A 1423-nucleotide genomic window follows, 5' to 3' on the forward strand; every position below is an offset into this window, starting at 1 on the left:
GGGTTCAAACCCCCTCCAGACCCGTTTCTTAGGTTTTTTTTTTGGAAATGGCCCATTTAAGTAATATATTAATATATTTAACCATTTAAATTATATCATAAATATTATAAATATAATAATTAATTTTTATTTTCTTAAAACCGACACATTAACTAATCGCTTTTCGAACTTTTGCTACACGCCATATATATGTATATATTATATATAAATATGTATAAGTAATATGTTATTAAAAAGTTATAAAGGTTTTATTAATAAAAAACGTTTTAATCTAAAATATATATATCTAATATAATCTTGCTGATTAAAGTATTAAAAATATAGTTTGAGTATTTTATAAAAGATCATATTATTATTTATCATTTATTATTTACAAGATCAATATAAAGGAAATCTTTATTTATAATATATTTATATATAGATACAAAATGTATTTTTAGTTTAAAATAAACAATTAAAAATATCTTTATATAATTCAAAAAATTATAAATATTTATTTATTTAAGTATTTTACAAAAATAAGTTTATATAATTAAAAAATATACTATTATTTATAAACTTGGTAGATTAAAGTGATAATTAGCTTTCGCAAGAACACCCGATCATCACCGAATTCCTGATTCTCTATCTAGTTTTAGATTCTTCGTTGAAATTATATTTATTCCCGCAATAATTCTTTATTAGGTTTTCTCGTCGGTATTTCCGAAGAGCGTGACTCTTGTTTGCTACCATATTCATTTATCTCTTATTTATTTACTAAGGTGAGTAATCACTCCCCTCTTTTTACTCATTTTTACTGTTTTGGGGGACATTTGTGTTCGTAGATATTTTATTACTATATATTACTCAACTTGCAGCTGTTAATCATGTGTGTTTATAAATTTATACCTAACGTGTTATATGCTTATATGCTTTACTTGAATACATATCGGAGAGGTTCAACATATTCTCATACTGGTATGATCATACGCCCGCTGTGTTAGCCCTCGTTCAGTTCATCTAGCATCGAGCTTACCGACAACATATTTACTTGCTCATTTTGTTAAATTGCTTATCTCACTTGACACAGTTTGCTCATTTATTTATTATTATATATTCGCAAAATCTTGTGTTTTACTCACTCAATCTAGTGTTGATAAAAGCTATTTGTATTTTTAACGTATTTACAGGTCATCGTATGATATAATTCTCAAGGTTGTTTGAAAGAACACTTAGGATTGTATGCTAGAGAGAATAAACAAGAACTTATGTTAAATAAAAGTTTTATATAATTTACTATAAAACGATTACAATAAAGTGGCAGGCAAACGGGCAACAAGCTGCGCCGCAACCCCCTTTTGAACAGCAAAGCCAATCCTGCTAAAAACGAAGCTTTGAGACCTAGAAGCTGAAGAGGTTCCGTGTACGACGCGCTGAACCCTAC

This window comes from Bidens hawaiensis, unplaced genomic scaffold, assembly GCF_021521415.1.
Source record: "Bidens hawaiensis isolate Kalapana, Puna unplaced genomic scaffold, B.hawaiensis_p1.1 tig00027390_1, whole genome shotgun sequence".
Taxonomy (NCBI): Eukaryota; Viridiplantae; Streptophyta; class Magnoliopsida; order Asterales; family Asteraceae; genus Bidens; species Bidens hawaiensis.